Below are 7889 nucleotides of genomic sequence, written 5' to 3'. Positions count from 1 at the left end.
TTTTTTTTAACTTTTCTCTTCATAGTTTCTTCTCTTCACATTATTACAGTCAGTCTTTGACATCTCTCCTTTCCATGTTATAGGACTTCAGATAGTAGTGATGAGATGTCCTGAAAGAACAAATTTGAAAGGGAAGACAATGTGCTTCCTTTGGGCTGTGCAAATTTGAAGATGCCTGAGTGACTCTAATTGGTGAGGAGTCCCAGTGGATTGTGCAAATTCTACTCCAAGGAAAAGGAAGGCCAATGTCTGCCCTTTTGTAGACCTACCCTGATCCTTGTAGGAAGTAAATTCACCATTCTCTCCCTGTGAGTGCCCCAGCTGCTTTCATCAGCTTATGACATATCCAACTCTATTCTGACAATTTATTCAGCCCAATCAGAGACCTGTTCAATGTCTGGTGAAATGATGTTAAAAATGCAGAACCTGAGTGGGCTGCTTAAAGAAGATGGCTCTCAACTTGATTTCTATTGACAGAAAGCAGCTCAGGCAAAGACATAAATAAAAAGTTATAGTGACTGAGGAAAAACTTGGGCCTTCCAGTTAGACCTCATTACTCTGAGCAGTCAGAGTAATGACTGCTACTGGAAAAAAGTAGCAGGGGGGAGACAGAATTGGCTTCTCAAAGTAAGCAATACTAATGACCTGAGCCTAGAATTAGTGATCAGCCAAAGAATCAGGACAGTTGAACTGTTGGAGGCCTACGAAGGTTTCTACTCAATCTTATACAATTCATGGCATGAAAACATGGTTTGAGAGACTCACAAATTTCTAGGCAGGCTTGAATTATCCAATTTCCTTTTTGGGTTTTTGGACCTCGACATTCTACCATCATGGAAATAAGAGCTTTGAAACCAAATTATCTCATCTACAGCCATGCCACCCTGAACAAGTGCGATCCCATCTGATCTCAAAAGCTAAACAGGATTGGGCCTGGTTAGTACTTGGATGGGAGAACACCTAGGAAGACCAGGTGCTGTAGGCATAAAAAATAAAAAATAAGGGATTGTAAGCTGACAAGTTCCTTGCAATCTGTGAGATCAACCAAGAGTTGTCTCGCCTAAAAAATAAATAAATAAATAAAACAAAATAAATAAAAAGGAAACCAAATTATCTCTAAAGTGTCTTTCAACTGTAACATTATTTGAAGTTTAATTCTAACTTTTGTACAATGACGAACACTAATGCTTAATTTTCTTGAAGGTAGGCAATGGGCAGACTCTTTCTTAAAAAGAGGAAGAGAAATTATCATGTTTAGAAGGCCCAGAAATGTTAGAATGCATTATTTAAATTAAATCCCTATGTTACTCTTAAGAGAATAGTTACAATTTTCCTTTTTTTTTTCCAAATTTGGAAATTGAGACTCAAAAAGACAGTCTTGTTTCAAATGATATATTATCTAAGTTTAATCCATATATTTTTCTTACAGAATAGCTATAATTATTTTTGTTTTGTAGATGAGGAAATTGGTTAATTGAGAGTAAGTGACTTACTTCAAATCACATAGATTAAAAGAAACAAAGCAGGGACTTGAACTTAATGCCATCTAACCCCAAAGCCTGAGCTTTTTACATTTGTTCATCTTGGCTCTTGGGTACAACTACCTGCAGTAACAACAGGCAAAAGTTAAATGAAAATTTTACTTTCCATAACTTTTCAGAAGCCATTTTATAAAATTAAGAAAAGAAGTTTCAGGAACAAAGGAAATAATATGTGGAGGGTGAAGAATTGAAGAGGACAAGGAAGTAGGCACGGAGGGAGAAGCAAAGAAAAAAGTAAAGGTGCAGAAATGAAACTAACATATATATTAGCTCCCTATGTATGAAAGGAGATATACTTTTAACAGTTTTATTAAGATATAATTAACATAAAGTCAGTTCCACATAACTAATGTGTATAATTTGATATATTTGACACCTAAAAACTATCATCACAATCATTATAATGAGCTTATCACCACCACCAAAAATTTCCTTGACAATGTTATCCATAAAGGTGAAGGTTTATTTCTGGACTCTCTATTCTGTTCTATGTGTCTATCTTTACACCAATACCATGAATGTCTTGAATACTGTAGCTTAATAAGTATTAAAATTGTGTAGTTATTTATTTTTTTAAAAGTTGTTTCAAATTATTGTAAGTACTATGTATCACCACATGAATTTAGAATTAGTTTACCTAATAGCTAAACAATAACTATTTAGTTATTATTTAGTTATTTCGATATTGTATATCTAAAAAAATTAGAATTTTGGATGGCATTGCATAGAATCTTTAGATCAATTGTGAAATTGACATCTTAATATTAAGATTTTAAACCCATAAAATGATATAGCTCTTCATTAACTTATATCTTATTCAGCTTCTTTTAATAATGTTGCATAGAGTTCAAAATACCAGTTTTTCATATTTTGGGTCACATTTATCTACAAACTTTTTATATTTTCAATGCCATTTAAAATGGTATTTAAAAAGTTTTCAGTTTCTGATTGTTTGTTGCTACCATATAGAAATATACCTGAAGCTTTAATATTGATCTTATATCTTGCAACCTTGCTAAACTCACTTTTTAGGTGTAGGAGATTTTTATAGATTATATTGGATTGTTTACATAGACAATCATGTCATCTATGAATCAAAACAGTTTTTACTTCTTTCCGTTCAATTTGGATGCCTTTAAAAAAGGTCCTTATTATAATGGCTAGAATTTCTAGTAAAATATTGAGTAGAAATGGTGAGAGAAGATACCCTTGTCTTGTCCCTGACCTTAAGAGAAAAGCACTCAGTTTATTAAGTATTTTGTTTACCATAGGTTTTTGAAGTTGACTTTTATCAGACTGAGGTGTTGCCCTTTGATTTCTAGTTAGAAAAAACTTTTAACAGGAATGGAGGTTGGATCCTGTCAAATGATGTTTATACATCTATTACGTTGAAATAATAATTTTTCTTTTTTATATTAACATGATGAATTAAATTATTTGATTTTTAAATGTTAAACCAACCCTGAATTCCAAGGCTAGATCCATCTTGTCAAGGTGTAACATTTTTTCCCCCATATATTATTAGAATCAGTTTACTAAAATATTGTTCAGAATCTGTAGTTTTCCTTTCTTGTAAAGTGTTTGTTTGGTTTTAGTAATATGGGAATGCAGATGGCACAGAATCTTTTGAGATTTTACTCTACTCCATTTTTTTTTTTTCTTTTTGGTAACAGTTTGTGTAGTCTTTCTTAAATCTTTAGTTCAATTCACTAGTGAAGCATTCTGGATTTGGAGTTATTTTTGTAGAAAGGATTTTAACTATACATGCAATTCGTTAATGAATATTGGACTTTTCATGTTACATACTTCTTGAGTGAGTTTCATAGTTTGTATCTTTCAAGGAGTTTGTCCATTAAACCTAACCTGGTTAAATTATTGACATAAAGTTGCATATAATTTTCTCAGTGTATATATATATATATATATATAAAATCTTCTTTCTTTCATAATTTTAGTAATTTGTTTCATCTCTGTTCATTTCCTTTATTGGTCTGACTAGAGTTTAAACGATTTTATAAATTTCCTAAAATAATCATTTTTGGATTTAATTAAAATTTTGTTTTCTATGTCATTGATTTTTGCTCTGATCATTATTTTTTTCTCCACTACTTACTTTGGGTATAATTGGTCTTTATTTTTAGTTCCTTGAGGTTGAGGTCATTTTTTTGAGATCTTTTCTTTTTTTGGTTTCTGATATATGTGTCTACTGCTCTCAGTTCAGCATTTAGCACCTTCCACAAATTGTTGTATGAATGTTGTAATTTACATTTAGTTTAGAAAATTTTCCTATTTTACTTCTTATTTCTTCTTTAATCTGTGGGTTACATAAACAAGTGTTATTTAATTTCTAAGTACTAGAAGATTTTTCAAAGATCTGTCCATTATTGAGTACTAACTTAATTGCATTGTGGCCAAATAACATGATTTTTAATTTCTGACACAAATCATTTAAAATTTACTGAGACTATGTTATGGCCTGAAATATGATCTATCTTGATAAATGTTCTACATGTCTCCTTATACCTAAAAGAATGTGTTTTCTGTTGTCATTGAGTGTAATCTTCTGAAAATGTCAATTAGATAATTTAGTTGATAGTGTTTCAATCTTTAATACCCTTACTGATTTTCTACTTGTTCTATTAAGAGAGAGTTTTTAAAATTTCTATCTAAAATTGTGGACTTTTTGTATTGCTTTCCATTTTTAAGTTGTTATTAAGTGCATTTAGGATCTTTAAGATGATGGCTTATTAGCTATAATGGGTTATTGTTTCAGGGTTTATAGCATATATCTTTAGCTTATCAATCTACTTTAAAATGAAATTTTACCACTTTATTCTAGTAGTCTTTGATTTCTCACTTCTGATCTTTGCTTTATTATTGTCACACATTTTACTTTTACATGTTTCTTTTCCCTTTCAGTACTTATAAAGATGTTACTCTCTTGTCTCTCACTTCTATTGTTTCTGAAAGAAAATACTCTGTCATTCTTATCTAGGTTCCTCTCTCTCTCTCTCTCTCTTTCTCTCTCTGTCTGTCTGTCTTTCTCTCTCTCTGTGTTTTCCTTTTACCTAGATATTTTAAAGATTTTTTTCATGGTTTTGATCAATTTGATTGTAATGTAGATTGGTGTCATTTTTCTCAATATTTCTTGTGCTAGAGGTTCATTGAGCTTTTTGCAATTATGGGTTTATCATTATTAGCTATAATATCTTCAAAGATCTCTTCTCATTCCCCATAAGGACTCTGATTATACATACATTAGGCTACTTGTCACACAGCTAACTAATAGTTTTCTCATTTGCTTTTATTATTCCCTTTACTTTGTGTTTTATTTTGGATAGTTTATTGTTATATCTTCACATTCACTAATATTTTCTGTAATATTTAATCTATTATTCATTCTATACATAAATTTTACATATTAGACAGTAGTTTCTATCACCAGAAATTTAGTTTTGCTCATTTTTATCTTTCATGTCTCTAGCTTTTTGAACATATGGAATATAATTATAATTGCTTGAATGCCCTCATCTCAATTCTAATAGCTATGTCAGTTCTGATTGACTTAATTACTCATGAATTGTATTTTTCTGCTTTTTGGCATAACTGGTAATTTTTAATTGAGTATCAAACATTTTATCTTTTTGGTGCTTGATATATTTTTTATTATACATAAATATTCTTGAGGTTTGTTCTGGAACACAATTGATTAATTTGTAAGTACAGACAGTCTCTGACTTATGATGGTTGGACTTAGAATTTTTTGACTTTATGATGTGTGAAAGTGATACACATTCAACAGAAACTGTACTTTGAAATTTGAATTTTGATTGTTTCCTTGTTTAGCAATATGTGGTATGATACTTTGTCATGATGCTGGGTAGCAGCAGAGAGCCACAGCTCGTAGTCAGTCATGCAGTCATGAGGGAAGGCAACTAATACTCTGCAGTTTAGTGTTAAATACATTTTGGATTTGTAATATTTTCAACTTACAATTGGGTTTATTGGGATGTAACTGTATCATAAGTCAAGGAGCATCTGCAGTTTTATTCTTTTATATATTGCTGTTACAATTTTTTAGGTAGGCCTCGACAGTGCTAATCCTATGTCTAATTATTCCCTGCTACTGAGCCAAGTCCCTTTTATGTACTCTGTCCAAAGCCCAGTGAATTTGTTGGAAACTGCATTATTCCTGTCCCTCTGTCAGTGCCAGTTACTGCTCTTGTTAATCTTTTGGATAATTACTGCCAGATTTGTGTATATGTTTCTTATAACTTATTACTAATCAGTATGCAACTGAATTCTTGAGAGTTAACCTCTAAGAAAGCTAGATTTCCCTCTCCGTGAAGCTTTTTTCTCTTTTATATTCTATCTTGTTATACTCCAATTCCCATCTCCTCAACTCAGGGAGACTTCTGGGCTGTACTTGAATGTCCATTCCCTTCTCTGCAACCTGAAAATTATCTCAAGCCTTTAAGCTGGGACAATTATATTTGTTTCAGTTTCTCAGATATCACCACTCTTCTTTCTCTAATGTCCAATGTTTTGAAAATATTTTGGTTGTTTAGAACAGGAGTATAAATCTAATCTGGTTACTCCATCTTGACTGAAAGCAGAAATCTCTCCAAGGTACCAAGAACATTTTGTGTGAGAGTCTGACTACTGGAACACAGAAAGGAAAAATGTCTCAAAGTATACCCCCTCCTTCAACCTACTGTTAAAATGCTATTTTCAAATATATCTATGCTTTCTGACATGAATTCTAACTTTTATAGCCAATTTTTTTATGGCAGGATAAGTTGCTATCTTTCACTTACAACTATTTGAAGTATAGGAAAGAGCAATGGGAGCGTTTTGGAGACTGGTGTCTGGATCCAGCACTATCACTTTCCAAATGCATGACCTAGAATGTCATTTGTCATCTGTCTACAAGCCCCATTGTCATCACCGATTAAATGTTGATAACAGCACCTGCCTTGCTCACCTTATAGAACTAGTATAAGAATGCATTGAGATTATAAATGTAATCAATCTTTTTAATTGTAAAGTATTATATTAGTATAGGAGTTATTATTATGATTATGTCAATTATGTTTTTGGAAACCTGAAACTTGAAAGATCATAAAAAAATATCAATCACTCACTTCCTCTGTCTCTCTGTCTCTCTCTATCTCTCCCCCACCGCCGCCCGCCCCGACTCAGGATTATTTTCTTGATACATTCACTCAGACCTATAAGGACTCACTTACATGTTAAATGCTATATCTTATTCTTCGAGATGTGCAATGGAGTAATAAGAAGAGCAGTGGACTCTAAAATCAAGTAATTCTAGACTATAATCAGACTTTGCTATTGTGTCTTCTTGAGAAAATTATTACAGTAATCCATTTTCTAATATCTAAAATGAGAAGAGTAATATACTTTTGTCAGGTTTTTGTAAGGAGAAAATATGATAAAGTGTATGAAGAACTGGTACATTGTAAGCATTCAACAGAATATTTCTAAAATGCTATCACTATTCCTTTAAAAAAAGCCATGTGACACAGTTCCATTCTAAAGGAATATGTTTTTCTCTAATCACAGCTCGGTAACCAGATGCCAAATCTCAGTCATATTTTATGCTTTCCTGTTCCCAGCGTTTTACATCTAATCAGTTCACCAAATATTCTAACATATCTTCCAGGCTTTCTACTATCGCTGTCTTCATTTCAATTTCATTGATGCTTTTGTTTCTTCTCTTCTGTATATTACTGGAGCAGTAGCCTAACTAACTTCTATCCCTAACTAATTTCTTTGCACCAATTTATGTATCACATTTGGCCCCACATTCTGATAGTAAAGCTCTAATCATGACACATCATTCTGAGGAAATTTTTAATCATTCACTTTTAAATATAGAATAAAATCCAAGTTGTCTTATCTGTCATATAGGTACCTTCCATGCTGGTCACTATGTTTCATTCCACATACTTCCTCCTATTATATGCCTTAGTGCACTCTAGGCTGCATTCACTCTGGGCAGTCCTTCACCATGATCATGCTGTTATAGCTATACTCTCCTGGAATTTTTCCAATTATTTGTAATATTGTTCAAGTAACAGACACCATTTACACAGCTCTCATAATATGTCAACCACTGTTCTAAAAACATCATTTTACCTGATATAATCTAATTCTCACCACACAGTATATAAAATATATTATCTATGCTCATTTTTAGACAAAGAAATCAAAGCACAGTTAAGTACCATTTTTACAGCTATTAGCAAGTGAGAACTAAACAGTGTTTTGACAAAGCATGTACTGCAGAAACATCCAACTGTCTCTGATCAACTACACCCAACCACC

The 7889-nt window shown here is 32.1% G+C and overlaps 1 pseudogene; it reads left to right on the top strand.

Moving 5' to 3' along the window:
* The first annotated feature begins 866 nt into the window (after positions 1-866).
* LOC120590607 (uncharacterized) lies at positions 867-985 on the top strand (annotated as a pseudogene).
* Positions 986-7889: the final 6904 nt, after the last annotated feature.

This window comes from Pteropus medius, unplaced genomic scaffold, assembly GCF_902729225.1.
Source record: "Pteropus medius unplaced genomic scaffold, Ma_sr-lr_union100, whole genome shotgun sequence".
Classification (NCBI taxonomy): Eukaryota; Metazoa; Chordata; class Mammalia; order Chiroptera; family Pteropodidae; genus Pteropus; species Pteropus medius.
Note: the sequence above shows the minus strand (reverse complement) of the source record. Positions and strands in the feature narration are given on the sequence as shown.